This window comes from Drosophila elegans, unplaced genomic scaffold (assembly GCF_018152505.1).
Source record: "Drosophila elegans isolate 14027-0461.03 unplaced genomic scaffold, ASM1815250v1 contig_468, whole genome shotgun sequence".
Lineage (NCBI taxonomy): Eukaryota > Metazoa > Arthropoda > Insecta > Diptera > Drosophilidae > Drosophila > Drosophila elegans.
The window spans coordinates 445,764-473,055 of NW_024545855.1; the positions used below are offsets into that span (position 1 = coordinate 445,764).

Genomic DNA, 27,292 nt, shown 5'->3' on the forward strand with positions numbered 1-27,292 from the left:
TTATCAATTTTAGTAATGTAAATTTAAACAAAAGTTAATGAAAAAATAGTTTTATTTAATTAGTTTCAATTTAAAGACTCACATCTCTTCACATTATATTATCAAATCAAAAAACCTCTAACGACTTTGATGGCCTCCAGGCTCACCCCCAATTGCCTTTAATTGAAGTCGTATCACAGCAACCGATTGATGTTGTTACTCTAGTTTTATAACCCATAACAGGGGGCTATAACTGAATATAATAAAAAAAAAACCCAGCCTGTGCCTGTCTAAGAATGCTCCCAAGCCCATCGCCCAATGCCCTCCCAAACCAGAAATGTTGCAATCATAACTTTTGCTCTCCCAGCGAAAATGCTTCATGCTGGGCCCAAAAGCTGATGACCTTTTGGCATTTTGCATTTTCAAACACACATTCGCGAAAGGCAAATGCCCCAGAGCCAAAGCCAAAACTCTGGCTCGGAGTATAAATAAATTTATATCATTTTTTAAGGTATTCAGCCGCAGCGGGTGGTCAAAGAAAAAAAAACACAGGAAACCGAGCGCAGGTGGCTTCAACAAAACTCAGCCTTAAAATCCAAGTTTGAGTCTCAAGTAAATGTTTTTTTATGTTCCATAATTTAGCATTTTTTGTCTTTATTTGTTAGTACGTAAACAACAAACAAATGGCGCTACACTTAAGTCAAACAGGCATCTATAAATCCTCATCATTACGCTGACCCCTTGAAATGTTAAATCGTTAACCCTCATAATCAAAATTTGGCAGCTCAGCGAGAGACGTTTGCATACTTATTGATTTCTTTTTTCAAAAGGAGGAGAGAAAAAAAAAACTGACAAAAAAATGGAAAAGATGAAAAGGAAATAAATGGAGACTCATTATATAAGGGCGAAGAGCAGGAAGCGGGTGGCAACCGGCAACTGGCTGAAATGCAATAAATTCACATTAAGCTGCTCACATAAAACGCCTGATTGCGTTCCGAGCTGCACTGAGCTGATTCCTGGGATCGGGAATCTGTAGCTGTAGCTCGAACTCGAGTTTGAGTAGTCGACTTCCAGCTGAAAACGCGCTGAAGCCAACATCCTGTTGACAGTGGCAGGCGGCAGCTATCAATATTAAAAGCGCTTATTTGACAGAAATATGACAAATGCCTGACAGCCAAGGGCGTGGCACAGGTTGCCGCCTGCTGCTCCAGCTACTCCTGCCACTCCTGCTACTCCTGCTACTCCTGCTACTCCTGCTGTCCTGCGAAAAGTGCCAAGTCATTAGTAACGAAGGCAAGCTTGACGAGGGCAGAATGGCAAGTGTCAGGAATGCTTTTTGGATTAGTCAATTCCGAATTGCGTGCGTTCGATGGTGTGTGGTGCATGATTTGGGCATTCGGTTTGGGTCAGCCGTCGAGCAAGTGTGAAATATTCTCTTGATTTTGCACATCCGTAGTACCGCCTGCTGTGTTAGTGACACGTGCAACACTCATGTTACTCCGGACCTGCAGATCCATATGCACATAATGTATACCACATCCACCACCCTCCAGAAAATGAGCATCAAAAATGCATTCAACTGTCAAAAGCTGGACAGAATCAATGAACCGTACGCTCTTCTAAAACACATAAAGGAAATGTTTAGGTATCAAACTAAATGGAAGTTCAGTTTAGTCTTTTATTGGGAATTTAGTATATTGAAAATATTATGGATATGTGTAACATCGAAATTATGGTATAGTCAATAAATTGCTTAATTACCATTTAGCTTATAAACTTTCAATTAAATGAACATTCCTTTAAGTTTTAATTTTATTAAGAAACATTTACCCAACTTTTAAATACTGTTAACACCATACCATACGTTGCCTATCTCAATGATCTGCGTAATTTCCGTTTGTGCAATCAGTATAAGAATTCCCTTTTTGTCTGTATAATTTTCGCATTATTGGAAATATTATTTTTTAAATGCTCGTAAACATGAAGCTTGGTGACAATTTTATAAATATTTTTATGGCGATTCATAAAATTTTATACGATGCGCATACACTGAACCCCACCCTTCTGTTCACCCTCTATCAATTTGTCGTCGCTGCAGTTTATGAATTCCGCTTGTTCCTGCTTTCCACTATATACACTACATATATGAATGCACTTTTTTTGTGCATTTTTTTGCTGTCAATGCAAGTGACAGAGATAGACGGTGGAGGACATGCAACAGCAGCGTTGTCATCAGTTGCAACAATTACTTAAATGCAGGCATAATTTGTGTATAGCAGACAGGCGGAAAAGGGTTAAGGATCGCCAAGGGCAAAGCGGTGTGGAAAACGGTCAAAAGTTGGCAAGGCAATTTACTCGTCCACTGGTCTGAATATTTTTCACAATTTTATGATTATTACTATGACTTCGACTATAATTACAATGATTATTATTTTGATGTGTGCGGTTGTCATATGGGGAAACTTTAAGTTTTTTGTGAACATCGATTTAAGTCAATTTTATTATATGAAAGTTTATTGTTCTTCATAATTCATTTTAAGCGAGAGAAAACCAATGTTAATAAATAAAAAACATAATAAACAAAAAAAAACATTTAATTATTTCTCAAAATGGTTAACATTTTTCAACAATTAACTTTGTGGCAATTGTTAACCAATAAATTAATGCATATTTTATTTTCTTTTGCCCCATTTTATATAAACTGAACAAATCGGAATAATATTTCATATTTAAATCTGATGGCATTAATTGGGGCTCGGCTTTTGGGAGAAAAACAGGCCATAAATATTAATTTGGCATTCAGTTTTCATTGATTAATTTCCAATTTAGCATTTTGTCAATGCGACACAGTGTCTTCCTTTTGGTGCCACATCTTTTATCAATTTTTGTAACCCAAGAAGTCGGGTACATAAATCACAACAAATTCTTCCCGGACGGAAGATAAATAAACTTTGCCTTTTTTTTCCCCTGCCTGCCTTCCTTTACTTTTTGCCATTTGGCTTTGATTGAACCGAGACGAGCCAAACGTACAATGGCAATTAACCCATAAAAATGAAAATGCCCACATTTACGAGGGTCTCCTCCCTTGGGCAGTCCATGAGACAGTCAGTCAGTCAGTCAGTCAAATTAATTGAAATTCAAAGCTCCGGCTTTGACTTTTTCTATGGTGGCTATGGCTATGGCTATGGCTTTGATTTTGCCATCGGTTTTATGGGTATTGTCGGCGAGGCTGAGGCTGAGTTTCTGCTTAATTTTACTTCATTCGGTTCATCAGCATCATGGCTGACTTGTGTTTCCAATGAATAATAAAGTGGAGTGAAGTACGCCAGCCAAGCCAGGCCAATCCAAACCAATCCAATCCAAACGAGGGGCCGCCGCCAACAGACTTGCTGCAGATATAAATCAATTCCTGGGAAGCGACAAAATTTACATTCCGATTTGCCAGCGATCTCTTTTTGTCCCCAGCTTCTTTCCCTCTTATTGAGATTTCATCGCCGTCTTTGTGGCAGCGGCGCATGCGTCGTCGTCGTCTTTTATATTCGATGCTCGAATAAAGTGAATTTATGGCAACGGTTAACACAAACGGCAATAATAATAATAATAAAGCGAGAAATAAAAACACACAAAAAATAAATCGTGGTCGGGCCTCGTTACAATTCGTAAGCGTTTAAATATGTTTAAGTGGGCCCTGATTAATGACTTTCAAGTGCGTTTCTTCGATCGCCTCACGCACTCGCCACGGGAGATTGGCAAAGCTCCGGCAACAGGGGGTTAAGCAGGGGGCTTCGATCCGGCCACATACAATTGAAAATACAAGCGCCCGATAGGCGTGACTATGATAACAAAGGCCTTGACTAAAGGTATATCGATCATGGTCCATCATCATGATCGCAGCAATTTGTAATGTTTAGGAAACTTTTAAATATTGTATCCGCCTCATGATCGAACCAATTTGTTACCTTTAACCAACTTTCATCATCAAGTTGCCGCTATAAATTAAGCCTAAAGGCCTTGAGTTGTTTGCTTTTTATCTTGAACAAACTTATATTTTAAACTTGATGCGGGTATACACATTAATAACTTACTTCTTTCTGTTATTAATTAATCATTTTAAAAATCAACCTTAATATTTAAATTTGAATATTAATCAATATTAATTAGGATATATATTAAAAAAACACTTTTTTCTGTTCCTAACCAATCAAATTAAATTCCATGTAACTTTATTTTTAAACTTATTAAGACTTTAAATCAAAATCATTCATTTGATATCAAAATGTTGCATTTCCCCATTATCTATTATTAAAATCACCATTAAGTTTATTTCCGTTTTGACCGTTTTCAATACCATATCAAGATCTTGCTGCCATCTTTACCAAAACACCACCATACTTTTACGAATTCTAACCTTTTAACAGTTTATCCGCATCTCAATCCTGTCAAATTTCTTCACTCAAATCATATCCAAATCAGTGTCAAGCCACATTACCCTAAAAACCCATCAAATAGCTCAAATTTCACATTGAAGAACCCATGGGGAAGCATTGAAATTTCATCATTTTGATTAGTCTAGCAGAATCTCCACTCGTTCCAGACAGATGCCTCATAAAACCGAGTCGCCACAGACCATTAATGAAAATTACGATACGATATAAGAATTCTTTTAGGGAAGAGCACGGAATTTTCCAACCGACTGGCTGCTGCTTCGGATCAGATAAAAACCCGAGAATGTCATGTCAAAATGTGGCGCTGCCCTTTAGGCCACTTTTATACCTCAAACCTTATATGACAGAGCTGCCGATTTGCGGAGGCAAGCAGGTACGAAGCAGGACTATATATTGTATATATATAGGTGTGTATCTGATACCCACGCGACCCTCTATAGCCTGTAAACTGATCTCTGGCCTGAACAATACGGAAAAAACGAAGAGGATAGCCAACAATTCGGTTGAAATGAAAAATTGAAAAACGAAAGTGAAGGAAGCGAGGACGAAGGTGGAGAGTTGTCATTTGACAACGTCGCACAATTACACAACTAAAATGAACAATATTAAACGAAATTATACTCGAAAAGGAGCGAAGGAGAGACCCAACAAAAGGCCCATCGGCGGCATAAAACAAAAGGGCTCAGAGGCAGAAAAATAAAAGACAGAAGGCATCCATCCGAGGGGCAGCTGCCCCTGGCCAAAAGCGGGTTTTGTGTATCATTTTTCATGACATATCCGAACACATGTACGTATATATGGTGGATATATATCCTGTCATTGTTGTCAGCCACTTGAAAGTGCAATTGCAGCCGCCTAATTAGTCCTCACACTACAACAAGCTACTCAACTAATTTAGATACATATATTTCCATTTCCATTGCAGTCCCAGAGAGGCAAGGATGAAAAATGATAATTTAGTGCCGCCACCCCGCAAATATGCAAACTCGAGGGGACACACACAAATCATTTATTTGGGTGCCCAAGTTGAAGTTCATATTGCTGTGGACGACTTCATTATTTTACGATTATTTCTAGCAATTTCAATGCAGAGCACTCCACTCCTTTCATCGAACCCTTGGAAAATGTGGCGAAAATTTACGATGCCTGTGACACAGTTAACTCATGCTCGACACCAAAACATATATCAAATGTGTGGCACGACTTGGAATGCCATCGGTTTGGAGGAGGGTTACCTGCTTTACCCAGAACTCGCAGCCACAGACATACGGAGCACCGAGGGACCCACCAAACAATAACGTGAAATATGTGCGGCGTTTTGCAATTCATACGCAAAAATGGATGAGGCAGCAGCACAGCCACATCAAGCGGCCCATTTGAACCGTTCGACCTGCCAATGGACGGTCCACAGTAGCCACCACCGCATATGCAACCGAAATCGAGAAGCGGGGAAACACAATAACACATTGTCTGAAGTAAAACGGGGAAAAAAAGTGCGGCATTGGCAAGTGCCAGACCGGAGACTAAAGGGCTACAGTGCGTGGCAAAACTATAAGTGCTAACAAATATTTATTTATTGATTTTGAACCGAAATGGAAAAACAATTTAGAAAACATAAAATATAATAACTTTTAATTATTTTAACCGCCTAGTAGAAAAAATTATACTCATTAAGCATTTAGCTTATAGCCACCTACCGCACTGTAGCTAAGAGATCACACCCGAACCAGACCGCGGGCAGACTGTGGGCTTGCATTTAATCTTCCAATTGAGTGCGTACCACTGTGCTGACATAGATAAACTGGCATGTCCTGGACGCAGACGCATCCGAGTGTCCTTTTGGCTCTTGCTCCCCAATTCGCCCCCCAATTTGCCCAATTCCACCAACAATCCCCACTCTCATTTTCCGTCCTCTCGAGCCTGCCTTTCCCTTTACTGGCTTTTTTCACTCTGCCGCATTGTCAACATTTTGCTTTTAAAAAACAATTAATCTTTATTAGTCGATGACTCAAAAGCCAATTAAAAGTCCTCGCACAACGTTTGCCTCAATCACGCCCATTTTGCCTGTATAATTAATCATTTTTTTCGCCAAGTGAGAGTGCAAAGCCAAATAAAGAATAAAAAAAAAAAAACGAAAGAAATTGTGCAATATCCGTAAAATGCGCAAAACTTGCCATCAATATGCTACGCTCGGATACGTCCATCAAAAATGCACCGAAGCGTAGATCCTTTCCTGTTCTTGGCAAAAGGATTCGTTACGGATTTATTGGCAGCCTGACTTTGGCCCTGGATTTAGTGTTTTTTTATTTTTTTCCTGTGTGTTTTCTTTTAGGGCTCGTGCTGTAAATTGACTTTATGTTGTTGCCTGTGCATAGAAATTGCTTTTTGGGGTTTTGGGCGATGATTTCTTTCGCCCCCTTTTGAGTATTATTTTTGATAAAACATTTTTTTGAAGGCCAAAAGTTTTGCGTGGTCAGTTTCTAGACAAAGGGACCCAAATAAATTAAATATCCCAACAAGAGAGAAAACTGCGGCTCAGGGTCAAATTAATCCACGGACAAATCAGGAGGCCTAAAAAGGACTTTACGCTTTCCAGCGAACACTTGAAGGGCATTAACGGGCAGCAAAAGAAATAAATTATTTAGCAACCCCCGGTTTTCGGGGTGTGCAAATAAGACAATGCGTGGAAAATTCCAATCCCTAAATGCTGTTAAACATAAAATAAATGAACTTCCCGGCGCTGGGGTGCTGATGGTGTAAAGGATTTTTGCGACAAGTATTGATGACTGGACAGATGGATAGAGTGCGAGCGTGTCCCGCCGAACAATATGGAAAATCAAATCACATTCGGGGTTGGCCCCCAGCCATCTAATAATTTCGCCTAATGAAAACATGTTTCCAGCCTTTTCGGTGGTTGATTCCTGTGGCACTGCATTTTTCTCCGGAAAACGGAAACAATTGCCATTGTTAAGTTTTGTTTATTTACAGATTTTGCTAGAATGTGAATTAGCATTAGCCCGAGAAATCAAATTCCAGCCAAATAATATTTACACAAATACTTTAGTTTGAACCAACACATTTCGATGTTGTCAACACTTTGCGACCTTTTAGGGGTATTTGGATTATGGCCTTGTTGATTTAGGACTTTTGCGGCCAAATAACATTTTTGATTGGGGGAGGCAGACCAGGCCAGCCGGCTGTGCTCTTAATTGGTTCAAACTCACAACAAAATTCGAGAATACAATTTCCCGAATATAAGTTTAGCATAACAAAAAATATGTAATAAAAATCTGTGCCAGGCTTTATGAAAATTTAAATATTCGTGGAAATAGGTCAGCTAAACATGTGTAAAAACCATGTTGCAACTATTGTACAACAACAATGCAATACACATACACACACATACACAGACAGCATGCAGAAATGTTTTTAAACGAAACGAAACCAAAACATGGCCAGAACATAGGCAGCACACAGGCAAAACACGCCCTGGCCATTGGTCAAAGGCACAGCTCAGCCGGCAAAAGTAAAAAGGAAAATCCGAAACATAAGAGCATAAAAAAGTAAATAAAAATAAAATCCGAAAAGCAGCGCCAAGTGCAACTGCAGCCAAAGCCACAAGACAATGCAACAAGCCGCAGCAGACAGACATAGACATCTCTGGACCAGTTGGCCAAAATCCCAGGAAGTGCGGGGCACCGGAGGGGCCAAAGCCAAAGCCTCCTCTGTTCTTGGTCTGTTTCTGGTCTTCTGGCCCATTTGGTTTTGGGTCGTGCCTGGGCCATGGTTTGATTCATATTTGGACTGCAGTTTCCATTTCATGGTTCTTCTTCTGTTTTTTTTCTCCTTTTTCCCAGCATTTCAAGCATTAAGTTCATGAAGGCCAGAGCATATTGAATTTCTAAGAATGGTTGGTAAACGCAAGAAATGCTATATGATTAAAATTTAAAATTAAATTTTGTACATATAAATAAAATGAAAGTATGGAGAATTACATTTACATATATGATTTGGCATTAATTGTAGTTGGATAATCTTGTAAGAGTCAAGCTGTATCCAATAATGATGATCATGCAATCCAAGAAAACAAAAACAAACCTAATTTTTCCATTTCCCATTATAATTGATACCATATTTACCCAAAGTCATTCAAAAATCTCACCAAGACATAATGGCTTTCTCCAAAATAAACACCAAAATCTAAATTAAACTTTTATTTCGTCAACTTCCTCTAGCGGCCACTTCCTAGAAGTGAAAGTGTATCCCCTAAAACGTCTAATCCCATGCGACTCTGATCGCTGTATTATGCTTTCTATGTGCAGCTATAAAAAATCGACTCGCTTGCATTATTTGTTGTATTCCTTCATTTCTGTTTTCTGAACGAACTCAAACCTCCGCCCTGAAGGCTGGAACAAAAAAAAAATAGAGAAAACAAAAATACAAGGAGCAAGCAAAGTTTGTTCAACCTTTTTGCATGTTTATATTTGCTGTAAGCATTATTTTTTTGTACCTCTCCGTTCCGATGCACACAAAAAACCAGTTGCATGAAAGGGGTAACAAACAGCCAGAGCAATAGAAACCAAATAGTGGAATTTCTCTATTTCAGTGCAAAGTGCATTGAGGCATGCAGCAGAAATTTCAGAGGCAGAAGGGATGATGAAATGCATAATACATAGAGTCGGGGGAATCCAACAATCCCATCCAGCCATTTCTACTCCCGCTCTCCCCGCGCTATAACTATATTTATTTTTTATGCCGCTCAACTGCAAAATTGTGTCAAAATCGGATGCTGCCCCACCGTGGGGCAAAGAAAAATCCTGGCTAGGCAGTCGCCTTTTTTCGCTTTTGTTCGCCCGCATCAACTTTAAAATGTACACAAAAGGCAGCTGTAAAAAATGTATAGACCTGGCTGGGCATTTTTCTAACGTACCTGGCAATTTAACGGTAAAGTGTAAATTTCATTTAATTTGACAGCCGCAGATTGAAACCTCGAGCGGCTAATAAACTTGCACCGGCCACTACTGCAGCAATATCAGTTGCAGTTGCAGCAACAGCAGCAGCAACAGCAACAGCAGCCGCAACAACAGCAAAACTAATTAGTCCAAAGGCCCCGCAGTAGATCAACAAACTCACCTAGAATAAGAAGAGAAAAGAGTCATGAAGGCAAAAGATGATTTAATAAGCAATTAAATTATTCTAATAAATGTAAGCCAGCGGGGCTGAGCAAAGTGCAAGGGCGTTGCAGGAGGAGGGCCACAAGAAATTGCACATAAAATTGCAATTTTCCAGCAAATTCATAACACAAAAAAAAAATTATACAAAATTAGGCCGCAGGCAGACGAGGGAAGCGAGAAAAAGATAGGGCAAACGAGATGATAGATACAGTTTTCTACGAACGCTAAAGATTGTGGTAACCAAGTCGCTGGATGGAAAAATATCTCACCCTAATTATAAGTAAACAAGAGTAGGTATAAAAAGCTACTTTCTTTATTAAAAGTATGCTTTAGCTGCAGCTAAAATAGTTTGATAATGCATTGGCTCTGGTTTTATAACTTTCACCAACATTAAAACTTTTTGATTGCTAAACTTTAATATATAAACATAAAAGTTAATATTGATTGCAAATTAAGCCAAAGATAGCCAACATGGGTCGATAATCAGCTGGGTTTTCCTGTCGCCGCATGGATAATTTATCTCACAGCCCACGAATCTGGCCTTACACCATCGAAACGCACTGCCCCGCTGCGAGACGAGAGCCAGAATCAACAGCTGCCAAACAGTCCGCACTCATCGTCATCGGCGTCAGCTGAGAGCTGAGTTGGCAACAACTCAAGTGGCATCCATCCAGCGGTGGCAGCTCCAGCTCCCAGCAGTCCAACTAATGCCATCAACTCTGATGCATATAGTGATTAGAGTGGACGTTACCCAGCCCACAGCTTCCTCGCTTCCTTCCTCAGTTGCAGTTGCAGTTGCATCGTCATCATCGTCTTTTGCTGCACTTGAAGCCGATGTTGCTGTTGCCGTTGCTGTTGCCGTTGCCGTTGCTGCTGCTGTACCGGGAAGATGTTGCTGCTGTGCACTGGAGATGTTGCTGCTGTGTGTGCCTGCTGTTGCCGATGCTCTGCTGATGATGACGATAAGTGCAGTTTGCAGCGTAATAGAAAAGTTGCCACGATGTACTATATGAGGTTGTATGTGCCTGTGCGTGTGTGTGTCTGTGTGTTACTGATGATAATGATAGATAAGTGTGCGCCAAGTGCACTACGTAACTTACTCTAACTTCAAAAGCTATCAGCAGTTAAATCGAAAAGCAGTAAGCCAAGCTCAATGTAGCCAGCGGGCAAGAACTGTAAATGCTGCGCAGCTTAATGACAAGAGCGCCAACTAAGTTGCACTGGCAGCAGCTGGGAATGGGATCTATGAGATGTGGCATCCTGCAAAAGCTACACCCAACAAAAAATATATTATTTACAAAAAAAGGTTACGTCTACATAATGGGAATGAAATTTCCAAGAAGTACTTTACATTTAAGAGCAGCACATCGAAAACGAATAGAAAGATTGGTTTTAAGATTTTATTACATTTATGTCTGAAAACTATGGCTACAAACATACCAGCTAATAGTCCCAAAACAAATATTAACAAATTATGTTAAGCTATGATGATCGCAAAGAATTTGGTATATGAACTTTAAAAATTTTATAAAGTAAGTTTAACTCGACAAAAAACCAAAAAATCCAAAGTTTTGTTTTTCAAAAAAGATAAAAGTTTTTCGTTCATCCTTTACAGTTTTTAAGAAAAGTTTCAGTTATCATAATTCTTTTTCTCTGGTGTAGCTCCTTTTGTTGCTCCTTGTGCTCCTGCATCATTAGCAATTGTGGGCAGGCCAAGGCGTAGGGCATGGGAAATATTTGCTATAAATGCATGCAACATTAAGTAGAACGCATTTTTTTTCAGGCAGCCAGGGAGCAGCAGCATCATCTGCAACCTTATGACGCCACACGCCACTTCACTTGGCTGCTTTCGCGTTGCTGTTGCTGCCACTTCGCGTTGCTGTTGCTGTTGTTGCTGCTGCTGCAGTGGTGTTGCTGTTGTGCCTTTTCACAGCTCAACGCTTGCGCACATTTGGGGAGCCTGAGAAAAGGGTTCGTCTTTGCCTGTTCTGTGTGCGTTGCGCCGTTTGCTTTATTTCTTTCCGAGAATCTTGACGGCTATTAAGGAGCAAATAGCAACAGCAACGGCAAAAACAAAGCACAAACCAAAAACGAACTGAAAAAAGCTGTAAAATAAAATTATTATTTTCTTTTCGTGCTCATAATTTGTGCTAATGCTTCCTTGCCCTCAATTAGTAAAATACTTTTCCTTACTTCACTTTTAGCTTTGGCTCTAGCTTTTCCCGTTTTCAGTAGTTTCCTCTTCCAGCAGTAAATTAAGTTACGACTTTATGCTGCATATTAGTAGTAGAAAGGAGGAGGAGCCAAAAGATGTAGGAAAAGAAAGCGCGGAATATTCTTCATGGCGGGCCAGCCATTAAATATTTATATTATTGCCTACGTAATTGAGGAATAACGAGTAAATAGAAAATAACTACCTTAATTATTTCTTAAGCACACTTTTACTACATACCGCTAAGAGATTTGCTGCCTTTAAAAATAAGTTTTAACTGCGTTTTATTCTGCTTTTAAATCGTATTGAAACCTTTAAGCACTAAAACTATATATGCATATAATACAACTCGGAACCCTTTTGTCCCTTTCACATTCCTCTTTTTTATTTTCTATCTTCTTGGCATTTAATTTTTTATTTACCCTTAACATTCAGTTAATTTTATTATAGACCATGATTCATACCTTTTCAGCTTTTATGACTTGGTCAGGACGCCCAACCATTGAGATCAACGCCCACTGCCAAGGACTTCGTTTCACTGCCTTTTCAAGCCTCTACCCTTTATTTTGTTGTATTATTTATTGACAATTTATTTTATTTAGCTCAGCATATCAACCGCCGAGCATTTGCGGCCATTTAGTTGCGATAAGAACCAAATTTATGCATCTAAATCTTGTATTTAGCATATAGAAAAGAAAAAATAAAATGCAAACAGAGCGAGAAATAAATAAAGAAAATATTCTATTTTCTCAGGCAATAAAAATGTCAACGACGTTGCCGCAGACCAAATGGCAACTGCAGCCGCCGCCGGAATATCCCCCTTTTTCCACTCTTTTTCCTCCGCGCCTCCAAAGTGATTTATGCATTTCGCATGCAAAACGCTAATCAGTGGACCCTATAGTCCTCGCCCATTCCATTCCGTCGTCCTACTCGAGAATCGCAATATAAAAAAAGGCCACAGCAGCAGAACAGCATCTAGCATCCAGCATAAAAGTCTGAAATGCGAAACTCAAATAGCGTTTAGCCAAAGATGACTAATGTGCCTCCTCCTGGACGTTGTCCAACTGGTCAAGTAGGTTTGGCCTCGACATTAAACTCCACACTCCACTCTACGCCACTCCATTCCATTCATTTTGCATATGGAAAACTGTTGAGTGTAATGGAAACTCGGAATCCCCTTCGATACATTTTTTAACCCCAATTTGAGGGGTTGTTGTTGGATGGCCAAACTTGTTGAAATGCGCGCATATGCCAAGCATAATTACGACGAAAAATATTGTAAATTTGTAACTTTTATAAAGTGCTTCAATAAGTAATGAGCACGGGTTTCGAGTGGTGGTGAGAGTACGCGAAAATCTGGGTAAATTGAAGTGGTTTCATCATTTTGGCCTGATTTGGGTAAGGCCATTTGGGCATTCAGCGGAAGTAAGGCGAAATTCATTAATTAATCAAGTAACACACAAATCTAAAGTTTTCACTGGGATGAAGCTGTTCGTTTATTTGTTATTAATAAAAAATTAAAATGTTATTATAGATAATTTAATTTGTTTTTTTTTTTTTAGAAATGTATGATTTGTATGAACCCACAACAACAAGGGCACACACAAAACCAGAAAATAATTTACCTTTAATTTGATTCTAAGAATTCCCAATTTTATTGCATTGCAACCTCATCGATTCAAAAGTGGCCAACTGTTTAATAATTGATAATAACCAAAGGATTAATTATTTTCTATCATTGAGATAGTAGCATCTCATCTGACATGAAAGGACAACCGCACTTTCCAATTTTATTCGATTGGTTGTGTGTGAATTTGTGAGCAATAATGCTGAATACTATGACTTTAAATTCACATAAATTCACACAATAACATTCCATCCTAATAGGATTCATTTTACCTTTTCAGCATTCGGCAAATGCAATTAAACGAAGGAGGGACTATTGCATTCCTACCAGTGCAGTGGAGAGGACAAAAACCGCCCAGACAGCTCAAAATCACTTGCCAATCAAAGTCAGGCGTATATTTGTGGGATCCATATCTATATCAGACGATTTGCATGCACTTGACCACAAAATTAATTAACTAAAATATGCCAAGCAGGGGAAGAGGAGTGACAAGTGCAGTGCAAATTTAAAACCCAAAATTCTCCAACTTCGATTCGGTTTGGCCTAACAAAGCGATCAAAAGCCGAGAAATACGAGTGGCCAACCCACTTTGGCAGCAACAACTGCGACAAAATGTCACTTAGCCGGCCATTCACAGAAGCTGCACAAGTAACCACAGTGCGGTTCATAAATATATTAATGGGTATAAGCTCCGCAGAGGCTAACAAAAATATTCAGCAAATTGGTACAAGTTCCAGGTGAACATTAATTAAATTTAATCGTATCTACTATCTACTAACAAATATTTCGTAATTTTTTTTGGTGTTTTAATTACTTTTTAAACCTTGAATAGTTTCAAATTCGTGTAACAATAGCTTAGTTTCTTAGTTTTCTATGAATTCCAAATGCATTAGAATATCAACAATGTCCTTTATTTTTAAGGCCGCACTGTATATCCGTTTATGTCACAAAAGTGCGATAGAGAAGGCGCCTGCAAAGAGGCTTAGTTATTGCGCACAGCCCGAAATGTTCATGTTCTGATGCCACAATTAACTAAAAGCGCGCATCAAATTACAAACAAACGAACGAGCGAACGACAACTGGCCGGCAATAACAGCAACAAGAGCAACAACTACAAGAACAAGGATAACTAGAACAGCAAACAGCTACAACAACAAGGAGCTATGAGGACACGAAGCGGAAGCAACAACTGTTGTTGCCCCAATCTTGTACGTATGTGTGTGTGTGTGTGTGTGGATATTATTGTTATTTCAGTTGAAACTCGAATTGCTTGTAGATTTGTTGGCAACAGCTGTGCATTTGCCAAGCAATTTCTGTCCGCTCCTTGGACTCCGCACATCTGCAATTTATGTATCCTTTGGCTTACAAGGATAGAGAATGTCTGTGGATGTGGATGGTCAAGTGTACTATACCCATACCCCACCATTTGCAATCTGCATTGTCTTTGGGCCAGGCCAGGCCACAACCAACGCCCCTCATTGTAAGCTACTTAAGATTTTGCACAGATTATGGCTCATATATGCACGCTGAAGTTGGAGCGCAAATTGAGTGTGAGTTTTTCATAGATAATCTTTACAAGCAATTTAAAGCTGGACAAGTGCTAATATAACAACAAAAGCGAGAGAGATAGTCAAAGAGTTTTGCAGGTTAACAGGTAAGGAAGTAAAGAAGTGGTCTCTGGTGGCCCTATCACGTGCGATCAACTAATTAAAGCAAAAAAAAAAACCCCTTCTAAACAGGAAGCCTCCCATTAGACCCAAAGAACAAAAGCCACTGGCATTCGACCGATGGTTGGATGGGGGTAAAAATGAGCTAAGTTCTGGAAAAAGTTGCACTTGACTGATTACCTTTGCCTCAATGTTGTCAGGGGCTTGGGTTTGGGTTCGGTTTCCAGTTCAAGTTTGAGTTTGAGTTCCTTTCCTTCTACTGCAACATTAATGAGCAGGAAGCGTTTTCCTCTGCACAACATACTCGAGATTCAATTATGAATGAGTTTTAAATTACAGTTACAGGGCAGCACAGGTCCGAGCAGGAATTCCAATTCGAAAGGGTTTCCCCCTACATCAATAATATTCATGGAGTTGGACATTTTAATGCATGATTTAAATAGTTAACAAAAGACCTGAATTTCGTTTAAAATCCTATACGAAAACAATCGATTATCGATTATCAGTAATAGCAATTGAATTAATAGAATTGATTTTGAAACCATGTAAGTTGAATATGTGACATTATCTCTTAAGATAACTAAACCAATTTGTTTAATAATAGGAAATCAGTAAAATATTTCTAAATTACTTTATTAAGTTGGAGTTTTATGGCTATAATTATTACATGATAATAGGGCTCCCAACTTTCTAACAGTTTAAATCCCCGTTCCAGCTAAAAATTTGAAAGCCAAGCTTAGTAGAGCTTAGCAGGGAACAAGACCAACAGCATCGCATTCCAGAGCAGACAAAAGGGCGTGGAGCGCCCAAGAAAGTCGGAAAATCTTCACCCAACCGTAGGCGACTCCACTCAAGTTAGCTGAAGTAAACCGAGCTGAAATGACTGACTCACTACTGACAACGGAGCTGAGAAATCCGAAGGTTGGCTGCCTGGCATGCGTAGATAAATTGAGTTGAATGGAGCGCTACTGATTGGACTTACGATCCAGGCTGTTACAACCACCTGTATTCCCTTCGTCGCCAACATCAACACCGCCGCCACTGTCTCTTTCGGATTTTCAATTATGGTTAATCATGCAAATGTTTGTCGCCTGTGAAAATGTTTTACATAATGCAAACTGAAAAGCTGCATGGCCATTCAAGCCATTCTCTGAAGAGTTTCAAGCCAAGCCAGAGCATTATAGCCCAATGCATACATGAATAATTGTCTTTTTGTGTGTCCATCTTACAGCTGCTACTTCGACTGTATCTGTATCCCCTGGATATGGGATATGATGAGCTGCTGCTGCTGCCGCTGCTGCTGCTGCTGCTGCTGCTGCTGCTGCTTCTGCCGCTGCTCAGGTAAGCCGAGCAATTTTTGCTGCCTGATTTCACAACTCCGACACCAGAGTGTCAGGTTGGTTGTGTGTGGCACATTCCCATCTTCTCCTAGCCAAAAATCCTCTTCGTTCTGGCCTTTGCTGCGTTTTGGGATTAGAAAACCACCCCGAAACGTGTCACATTATGCGAAGATGGAGATAGGAGACATGTGTCCTGTCCCTCCTGAAACCGATTTTGGTTTCGGGATTAAAGGAGAGAATGTCCGTCGGTCTAAAGGCATGTATCTTCATTGAACCAATGCGAAATACCTGTAAAGGTAACTGGGCATCGAAAATGCTGCAATCGAAGAAGATTTGCAGTGGGTGGAAGCAGCACAAAGTAATTTGAAAGTGGTTAGGAAAATGATCTTTTGGAATCCCCAGGAAATGAACAGTTTTGTTGTCATTCTCTTTGGTCTTTGAAATGCATTGAGGGTTCATTCTAATCTTTATTCATTAATACATACTTAGAAGTAATTGGAATTCCTTAATTTACACCATCAGCAAAAAGATTGGTTTCTTTGCATAGTAATTGTTATGTTATGTTACTATTATTACACAATTGGCTGGGAGTAATTATTTTTTAGAAGTACATTTAATCCAATTTAATTCTTTAAATATTAGCTGCCTTGCACACTTTTCCGCAGCACATCGAGGAAAAGTTCAGTTTCGTGCCAACTCTAATGTATTAGAGGTAATTTATCAACTTTTAATCAAATGTATTTTCCATTCCTACATGGAGATGCTACCTTCTGTCCCGCCACATATAATATATGTTCGTTGCTCATGCCATTACGTGGTGTTACGCAATCGCCACCCCAAAAATGGCTGGCAAACTACCCCTACCCAACTCGGCACCCCTGCTCTACGGCATTGCTGATCCTTTATAGTTTTTACATGCATTCCCATGCGTATTCCATGTGAGTGTGTTTGTGTTTGAGTGTGTGTGTGTGTGTGTGCCATTTGGTCATAAATTCAAAAAGCTGGCCCAGCTTAAATTTTGGTTTTTCAATTTTTGAATGCCAGACCTCTGACAACCCTCGGATCCATGGGTGCCACCATCTCCTTCCCCGGAGGACCAGCATCTCGCATAGTTGTGCGTGCAACTGTGAAACGTGTTACAGGACCGGCCAATGTCCTCTATTCCCCCCCCATCCCCCATCACCCAACCCATCCCCTCTTGATCCATCCGAAAACCATGAGATTTCATTTAATTAAAGCATTTAGGCGGCAGGGGTTTTTCGGTTTCGAGTTGACTCCATATGTGCGTTGAATATATTAAATATATACCAAAAACACAATCCCTTCCAAAGGACATCCACATTGAGCACCTAAACAAATATGTTAGGGAAAAAAGTGCAGCTTAAGAAAGGTTAAACAAAGGTTAAGCTCGGAGAGCAAAAGGTTCTGAGGTTTAAGCCTTGCGGCCCGCAAGCCAACTCATCAAAGTTATTTAGTTAAAATTAGTGCCTGTCGAGGATGTCTCCCCAATATGCCAAAGCAAACAAGACGACGCAGAATCATCGAATAGCTCGAGGGCCTGGCAAAGGACACGAAAACGGTTCGAGTTCGAGTTCGGTTTCGGGTTGGGTTGGGGATTTGCGGGGACAATGTCGTGCCGCTGACAAGTGCGATGACAACGTCAAAGGCTGGCTGGCTGACTGGCTGGCTGGCTCTTCTCCGAGCCCGAGCTGCATGCTCCATGCCCGACTAGCTGCGAGGCACCTTTGGGAAAAGAGACGCTCATCTGGAAAATCAACTTCGACTTTCGGGCCACCCAGGCATCCACCAAGGAGCAGAAGATGCAGAAGATGCAGCTTCAGCAGCAGCAACAGCAGCATCAACGAACCGCAAATCATAAAATAAACTCTTTAATTACGCCTCACGACTTGCCGGAGCAGACACGCAACAAGCCGAAGCCACAGCCAAATGGAAAATTATGCAAAATGCAACAGCAGCAGAAGCAGCAGCAACAGAAATTGCTGCACAGCAGCAACAACGCCACAACGGCAGCAGCAACAGCAACAGCAACAGCTGTGGGGAGCCACTTCCGAAAATGTGAGTAAAATTATAAAATCTTTGGCACGACCATGTTGACGACGACAAAACTGCAAATTACCAAATTATAAGCGAACAGCAAAAAACAAACTGCCAAACAGCAATAAAGGAAGAATTTTAGGGTATCGAAATTGAAAATTGTTTTTACTAAAAAATAAAGTGGTAATTATTTGGTAGTTCTTAACTCGAAACTTAAAACTATAAACAGAATAATCATAGGAAACAACAAAGTTCTCAATTTTAATTACAGATTATAATGTAAATATACAAATATATTAAAAAATGTAATTTCGCAAATAATATTATAATATATTTGTTTAAATGTTTTAAAAGTCAAATGTCAGTCTCAAGGTAATTTATTTTACCTTTTTTTTAGCTACGAACGCAAAATAATAACAAAAAATGTTTCCAACATCTATTTGGCTGCCGATGATGAGGCAAGGTAATTTGGTTTTTCTATTTAACTATTTCCTCACTATGAATACATCTTAAAGAGGTAAAGGGTATTCCAAACAATATTCCCAAAATTCATTTGGCTGTCGATGATGAGTCAAAGTGGCTGCAATGGATAATCCCAAGGAGGAAGTGAGAATATCAAAAATGCACTCGGACTCTCGCACACTCAGCATGGATTCCAAATGGGGGGGAGGGGAGCGGACAGGCGCCCCCTGCTGTAAAGCTCATTTAAACAACCTGTACCTCCCCCAACCGCATTCCCCAAGAAAACTCCCTCCTGCGCTTGGCACCCACTCGATTATCACCGAAAAACGATTGACCTCACGAATTCGTAATTAATTTTCACAAAAGTTTTCCATTCGAAGACAAACTTCAAACAAAAGGCTGCAGCATCGCTCTCTGTGTGTGTTTCGGTGTGTTTGAATCTGTGTGTGGATTGGTTCAGTTTGGGTTCAGTTTTTGGTATTGCTTTTGTGGAGCCCCCCCCCAGTCCCCTTTCCACTTTTTCCTGCGGCTGCCACAATGTTTAAACATTTGAGCGCACACATCTCTGTGGGGGGGCAAAGTGAATGCCGTTGCCCAGCTCATCTCCTCCGATTTTGGAGCCCGATCCCGATCCCCCTCTCAATCAGTTCCACCGGCACCACCTCTGCTGGCCCCCTTTTCACCTGGTCACTGGTTGCTTAGTTTGCCAGTTGTGTGTGTCGCTTAAGTGCTGAAACAATGTTCCAAGTTGTAAGTGCAACAAGGGAACCCAGTAACAACATGGCAGCGAACGAAGCCAAAAACCCAAACTGAACTGAACTGAACTGAACTGAGCTGAAACCCGGAGGAGTGCACCAAAAATAAAGTGTGTAAAAATGAGCAACTTTTTCAAGTGAGAAGCAACTATGTGGCATGCAGCTAGAGCTGCACGCTCGCATCTCGGGCGACAACGACGACAATGACTGGCAGATTTGGTCAGGCATACACAAAGAAAAATATTATTAAAGGGTATTAAAAATAATAATATAAAAAACAAAGGTTCTGAAACAAATTGATCAAACTAATTATGCTTACCAAAAAAGTTTAACTCTTCGAGCTTTGTTTTATTGCTTATGTTTTTAAAATTAAACTATTATTTCGATGTTGCCATTTTTTAAAGAAGTGCATATTAATATTTTTGAGTGTTTAATTAAGTGAAAAGTATAAGCCTGATCTACGAAAGAATTTTTGAAGTCTTTAGAACTTGCAAAGTTTATAATACTTTTTTGTTGACAATATTTTTTCTGTGCCACAACGACTCGAAACATTTTTCGCGCAAACTCGCCAAGATACAAAAATTTCACTCAGCCCGAGGAGACCCCCTTTCCCCATTTTCCCTACTCTTTCCACCCCACCCACACTTTCCCCTCCCACATCTCCTCATGAATGTGTGCACAATTTTCAAACTGGCAGCGTAAAGTGCACAAATTGCAATTGTAGCTGGGGCGCGGGAATCAGGACAAGGCAGGGACAGGGTGACAAAGGGGGCGTGGGACAGGGGCAGGGAAAATGGGAGACAGGACAGTTGGATGGTTGGGGGAAACAACTGGAGTGTGTGGAGGCGTCGTCGATTGTAGGCCCAAGCCAGACATGGTGGGCTCTTCAGCAAGAGCAACTACAGCGGCAGAAAGAAGTACTCTCCCCCAGTACAGTGAACACTTGACGTCGAGGCCATAAGACATTAATTGCAGGCTTAAGAACAAAAAACCAACAAAATGGTCAATTCAATTACGAAACAAGCAAACAGATGGTAACCTATGGTGAAATGATTAAAGTAGTTTTATAAGCAAGCTTTTAACTAAAATTAAATTTATGAAATTGTTCCTTGTTTCGCAGAAAATTAAGAAATATATTAACTTACCTTTAACATTATTAACAGCATGTAATTTTGTGCTCCTGTATCCCTTATTCATATAACTGAAATGAAAAGAAATATGTAAAATGATTAACAATTTTGGTAAAATTTGTATTTCCTTTTTTACAACTCTAACTAATTGATGACAAATTACATTTTGTGAGTAATCCTAACCAGTATCACTCCCCATTTCATAGGGTATTCTAAACATCCATTCCTCTGGACCACTTTTTTCTCTCGTGTTTGAGTTTGTTTTCGTGCTGACCAAATGCAAAGTGCAAGTCCAAGGCAGCCTGACCATGTACATTGACACTTTGATATGATTGCCAGAGGAGCGGAGATACGAGAAAAGTGAAGGAAATTGGGAGGTGTAAAGCAGTCAGGGAGGTGGAAAGCGGAGAAGTTGGCAGACAGACGAGCAGAGGAATCTTGTGGTTAGTTTGGCCAGCCAAAGTTTCATTTCGGACCATCTTCTACACAACACAGTTTACAACTTCTGGTCAGTTCATCGTGTTCAGGCATGAAATGACGTTGCACAAAAATCGCTCGACAAGGTGGAGCGCTCTTAAAGGTGCAAAAACTTTAAGTGGAGCAAAATACACAAAATACACAAAGTGACAAAGTTGATGAGGCGTTCTTTCTGGGCGTTGGAAAATTAATTTTCGGCTGGCTGGGATGGCATTCAACTCATCGTCAGCTGCCTTCGCCCCCAACCGTTCCCCTTTTGTCCGCTCACTTGTCTGCCTTTGTTGTGTGACTTGTAACTTTAGTTGTTGTCTGGGGCACTCACAATTTCGCTCTAAAGTTTAATTTCAACGCTTGACTTGGAAAGTTTTTTTTGCAACCAGACAGAGTGACAGGATACACGGCTGAAAACCAAAACAAGTTTAATTCTTTTTAGTTTTTAAACACGATATTTCTAAATCATAGGTAATAATCACCAGCTATTATACAAAATAAATGTTTTCGTTTAGAAATGCATTTATTTAACTTTTTCAAATATTTGCGTTAAATATTTTAAACTCTTTAAGAGATTGTCAAGAATGGGACCTTTTAAAATGTGTTTAAATACCGAATGGATGTACAACATATGTGATATATTTTCTCTCTGTATAGAGTCAGAGTTTGAGGCTTCAGCAAAAGTCGAGCGCGAACTCAAGCTGAAAACTCCTTCTGGCCAAGTCGACACAAATTGCTGCAAAGTTTTTTGGCATTCAAGTGTTTTAATGTCTCACGACGACGAGTTGTTGCGGAGTCACAGAGCAAAGCCAGAACGAGCAGACTCTTTTCCGTACTCCACACATGAATTAATCAAAGAGCAGCTGCAGTTTGTGTGGCATTAAGTACCCGACTAGGAGATGTGGGTGCGCAGGTGGGTTAAGACCGCAAGGCGGTGGCGCCGCTAGACAAATTCAACTTAATCAATTTAAAGTGCTCACCGCAAAGTCAACAGTTCAAACTAACCGCAAGGCGGGGAGGTTGAAAAGCAAGGCAAACACACTGTCCGCCCCCGTGGCCCTTTTGGCCCAGTGTTATTAGGCAAATTGTCGCCACATAGATACACACTACCACATATATATACACACACACAGCAGGTTGTCGTTGACCAACAAGTGACCAAGGTTCAGTTTTACCCCCCATTGTCCTGCTGACTGCGTATCCCTTACACTTTTTTCCAGGCAACTCCTTCCCCTTTGTTTGCCAACGTGTATTTGTGTTTGCTCTGCTGTCAACATTGGAAAATTATGAAAATTAATATGAAAATTGTTGCTATTTACGACTAGTTTATCCTGAAGTGTGTGCGTGCCGTGGCTGCCTCTTCTTGGGTTTCAAGTGAGGCAATTGTTGGTTTTAGATTTAATTACTTGAGTCAACTTGAGCCCTTATTTGATTGAGTATTATGTGACATTGAGCCCACTCTGCAAGGGGTTTCAATTAAGCCAAGCTCACGCATGGAAAGGGGGGTTTTTTGTCCTGCCATCCCAAACAATGAAATCTTAAGTAGCCTGCGGATGCGAATCGATTGAGAACCCTACTATAAAACAAAAAAAGAAAAACGCACCACACACTCGACATTTGCATCTTTGACAGCTCTATTGTTGATCCTCCTGCATTGCATTTGCAATAAAAAGCCGAGGGGGAACTGCATTGATTGCACTGCAGGATAAAGGACTAACGCAGGACCTCTTGAAGGCAGTCGAAGATGTAAATGGTTCGTAAGTGCGGAAACCTTTGAAGTTCAAGCTCTTTTCACTAATATATAATAATATTTTTGATATCATAGACAAATCAATTGCAATAATTTTTATTTGTTTTTTTTTTTTTTTTTGTTTGCTTTTGCTTTGGGAATTCTCCGTTTCCCAACTAACTAATCCAATCTAAATGCACAATAAATTCCAAATTTCTCTAACTTAATTAAAATAGAGACACACAAACTAAATCCCTTGTAATAAATTCCCTGACAGCATTTCAAAACAATAAAATCATAATTTCCAGCCTTAAAATTGAACATCATGTCATGCATATCACAGGAGCTCAATAAATTCGTTATATTTTCAAAGCCACTTAGGAGGAGTAATTTTTATTGTTCGAGCAAAACTAATCCCATGTCCATTGTCAACGCTGGCGCTCAAGACACTTAAATGCAGATTATGCATGTCAAATGGAAGCCCACACTTCAAAATCAATTAGCAGAAGCTTTTTTTTTTTTTGTATTTGAAAAATCGAGGAAAAAGCGGAGCGCAAACATGTGGGGGCCAGAACTGAAGTTGCCATTAAATGCTCGATTATAATGACAATTGACGGCTGCAATAAAACCGAATTGCCCCGTCAAATGCTCAACCAGCTGGACTTAAAGGCCGGGCTTAGGTTAGATGAGCTTCACTTAACGCTATACCCTATCCTCTGCCACCTCTGCCTCCCGTATTTACTGTCATAATTTATATGCATTTATGAGACACGCCTGGGCAGAGACGGTTTTTATGGCAGTTTTATTTCCTGTAGGCAAATAAAGCAACTCGCCATGTGAGCGGCATTCGAAACTTCAGCTTCATTATCGCGTTATCGCTACCTCCCCAAACCGCTTTTGCCCCCTGGCTGCATTATCATGATTGCTGTAGTAAATGTTTTTTATTTATTATTATTTACAAATGCATTAAACACAATATTTAATTGCATCATAAAAAAAGCGGCAGTCTGTCTGGCCCAATATAAAAACCCTATGTCCCTTCTCTTTCCTTATCTATTGCCCACTCCCATTTTTGATAGCAATTGAACTTCATTGTAAACAGTGGTCTCGCTAAGTGGAGGAAATTTGATTTGGTTATAGAGCTATTATTTGGGAAAATGTCGTTTCTCTTTGCAGTTAATTTAACATTTTATTTTATATAATAAAATATTTTAAAAACAGAATTTTATAGCACTTTTTTAATATTTTCTAGATGTCTAGAAATGTTTTTTATCAACATTTAACGTTTCCCCAAAAATAAGTGCCAATTTATAGCATAAGTATTTCTAAACAACTTTTAGAATTATTATCCCATTAACCACTGTACCTGATTCTAGGTGTTCCGCTTGTGTGTGTTCGGTCTCTGTTTATATTTGTCTCTGGTTGTTTGCATAGTGCAATGCTTATCGCAAATGCTTTTCCTATATGCGTGTGATATTTTTATGAGTTCTTTCGACCCTTGGATTTGCCCCTTCTATTTTCCAGTTTCGATTTTGGTTGCCTAGTTGCTGCCGTTGCTGTTGCTGCTGCTGTTGCTGTTGCCGCTGTGTTTGCTGTTCACAGTTTTTCGTTAATATTTACACAATTGACCCTTTCACACCCGAAAACTCATTGAACTTCATCAGCAACATCTACGGCAGCAACAGCCATAGCAATAGCAGCAACAGCAACATGAGGAGATATTGCTCACGTACAGGCCCCCACCCTGAAAAACCCTGGCAGTTGGAGTTCAAGTCTTTGGGCTCAACTGTAAATAGTCATAAATGTTTTGTTTATGTTTACAATTTAGCTGCTGCTCCTGCCGATGTTGCTGTTGCTGTTGCAGTTAAAGTTGCCTTTGATATTGCTGCAGTTGCTCTTGCTGTTGTATCTGCTGTTGCACCGTGTTCCTGCCGCAGTTCGTGACTTCTCTAATGTTGTTGACGTGGTTGTTGCAACATGCTTCCCCATTGCTCTCGCCGCGGCCTAAAGATTTCTGAATTGGTAATGGAGCATGTGCAGTTCAGTGAGGTGAGCTGCATTTTATTGCTATCTAAATCGCTGACTCTTAGCCATGTATGTGAGCTAACAACGTGGTCCGCGCGCTGTCTCCGATTTTTATTTGCTTTTAATTTGACTTGAAAACGGGGCTTAAATGTCAAGAGTTGTTCGGCTTGTAATCCACATAAGCACACCGCTCTGCGCTTTTGTTATTAATGTATTCAATTAAGTAACGGAGCGACAATCAAACTCATTTTGCCTATGGTGGGTTAAATGCAATGTAAATAGCCCAAAGTCCCACTAAACACCATTATTATGGCCAGCGACGAGCAACACAAATAACTGTCGAACAACTAAAACAAAAACTCCATCGAGCCACATTAAAAGCATCATTAAATAAATTATAGAACAGGCCCAAAGCAATAATGACTTAAAATACCAATAAATCTAACATGAATTTCGTAATGTAAACAAAGCTTAATTCATTTGTTGTTTTAGTTGTTTTTTATTAAGTATTTAAATGTTGAAAAAGAGGATAACAGTTAAGCCTAATGAAAGTCATAAATAATAAACAAATTCAGAGGTTAAACTAATGAAGCTCTGGGCTAAATGGTAAATTTAGAAGAGCTTAATGGGAATATGGTGGGAACTAAAATTATGCTCTGTTCGGTTAACTAATGTAATGTTCTGCTCGGTTAACGGAGAAAAAACATTAAATAAATAGTCATTTTATAAATAAAAAAATACTGTCTATTCCCTCTTATTTTCCTAAATTCTTTGCCATAACCTGCACTTGGCATTTAATTATCAATTAGCTAGGCCACATCCTCTCGAATTTCGACACAAGCTTATAAATATTTTAATTAATTTACATTGTCATGCATTTTTAGAGCAATTCTTTTGCCAGGTGACAGTCAGGCAGTCACTTTGTCGAATTCAGTCGCTGATATGTGGGATATAATTTATGCAAACTGTTCACATTTAAAATGCCTCCGCGGGAGAAGCGTGAATTTATTTATAATTTATATGGCAATTAAAAACTAATATTGTCAACTCCCACGCTCTCTGCAATTCAATTGCAAATTTATGCAAATTTTTAGTTTCAGCACAATGAGCGGGCGCCTTTGACAAATGTTTGTAGTTTTCGGATTTCGGGTTTTTATTGCATTTTTGATGGCAACTCGGTTGGCATAAATTAAATAATTAAGTTAATTCTACATACGGACAATGTGATTTTAATTATTTAATTCGAAACTCAGCATAACTTATGCTAAATTGTATTTTATTTTGTTTGTCCATTGCGTTTCGAATTTGCTTTGCTTTGCTCACGCTGTCTGACTCATCAGCGTCGATGATTAATGATTTTTAAAATGCCGCTCATGATTTAGATAAACCAAACTGAACGATTTAGTCTGCTTTGTTGTCTGTCTCTCCTTTGTTTATATTTCTGTTTGCATAATTAATGTCGCACGCATTTGTTACAAGTTTTGGTTATTTGTCTTGCTCTCGGATTAATTTGCCCCACCATCTAATTTGGTCTGATTGGCTGGAACTGAGTCGAAAGGGGCTTAAAGTCTTCTCCAGTCTGTCGGTGGGCTTAACAACTTTTTGACTGCCATTCGATAAAGTTTGAGTAGCGATAATGACATTGAGCTCGGGCGGAATTATCAAGAAAAATGAATTACAGAAATATTTTTACAAAATGCTTGAACATTCGTTTTTGCTTCAGGCAAAGTTCGTTATTATAAAGTGTTTTTTATAACAGTCGATGATCATTCATTTCGTTGCTAATTTTAGCTGGAACTATCCACTGAGTTTTTTGTTTCATTGATTAAAAGGTGTGAAAACAAAATCATTCAACTGAATCGGTCTTTAAAAATTTGTTCCCCTTCCGTGAAGGTTGTATCATAAATGTTATTTATATGACTTTACGTGGGTGCGACTTCTATGGTCTTCTCCGCGGAGTGTGAAGCTACTCGAGGTTCCTAATTAATATAAACCGTTTGTGAACTAACACCGAACACACCGCTGGAAGCACCCCTTCGGTGTTTGGCATTTCCTGTAATTTGTCGGGCGCGGAAATTGCCGGCTTGGGTTATTTTTTTTCGGGCCTTGTTGCATATTAATTTAAATATAATTATGATAATTTTTATTGTCAAGTCCGCAGAGTGAAGCGTCTTGCCACATGCTTCGCCTTGACTTTACGGAATGCCCTGGGCAAACAACCCTT

The 27,292-nt window shown here is 39.6% G+C and overlaps 1 protein-coding gene across 10 annotated transcripts in view; it reads right to left on the minus strand.

Moving 5' to 3' along the window:
- The window catches only part of LOC108148721 (sterile alpha motif domain-containing protein 5-like), a 169,847-nt gene that overhangs the window by 132,168 nt on the left and 10,387 nt on the right, over nucleotides 1-27,292 (minus strand). For all 10 annotated transcript variants that reach the window (XR_005977599.1, XR_005977598.1, XM_041709057.1 and 7 more), the window contains exon 3: nucleotides 20,862-20,917. The gene's annotated coding sequence lies outside the window, so the exon portion shown is untranslated. The remainder of the gene's footprint in view (nucleotides 1-20,861; nucleotides 20,918-27,292) is intronic.